Genomic DNA, 507 nt, shown 5'->3' on the forward strand with positions numbered 1-507 from the left:
TTAAAAGTCTTTTACCTGATAACATCCCGGCTCCCCTAATCAGACGTACCACGAAGCTACGGACCGAAAACAAACCAAACCACCTGTCTTGTCCAAACACACAAAATCGTAACCAATCAGAAACGCCCATGAAACTCAGCTCGGTTTCTGATTGGCTGCCGAGTGGCTAACGGGTCGACGCCAACAGACGGCACCGCAAGGAAGTAGCGGGAAAGTTCGAGTCTCGCGAGAATGGTTAGTATCAGCCGGGAGTTGGACGAGGGCGATCGCACTTCTTGGCAGTTCCTCGAGAGTATCGGTGGTCTTTGGAACTGTGACTGATTGAAAACGGTAAGGAAATTAATGGAATTAAGATTGTGTGTATCATATTACGCCCTTCTGAGATACTGATACTAATATGTACACATTTTATCTAATATCCTTATTTGTGAATAGCTGTGCTTGCGAATCTCAATTTTATTTGGTTATAAATCCATGTAACTATGGACTTTCCCACCTCCATTGGTC

At 44.6% G+C, this 507-nt stretch overlaps 1 protein-coding gene across 1 annotated transcript in view; it reads left to right on the plus strand.

The window, feature by feature from the left end:
• Positions 1–233: 233 nt before the first annotated feature.
• The window catches only part of LOC119586197, an 8,194-nt gene continuing 7,920 nt past the window's right edge, over positions 234–507 (plus strand). Inside the window, exon 1 of the mRNA XM_037934898.1 lies at positions 234–329. The gene's annotated coding sequence lies outside the window, so the exon portion shown is untranslated. The remainder of the gene's footprint in view (positions 330–507) is intronic.

Source organism: Penaeus monodon, chromosome 21 (genome assembly GCF_015228065.2).
Source record: "Penaeus monodon isolate SGIC_2016 chromosome 21, NSTDA_Pmon_1, whole genome shotgun sequence".
NCBI lineage: Eukaryota > Metazoa > Arthropoda > Malacostraca > Decapoda > Penaeidae > Penaeus > Penaeus monodon.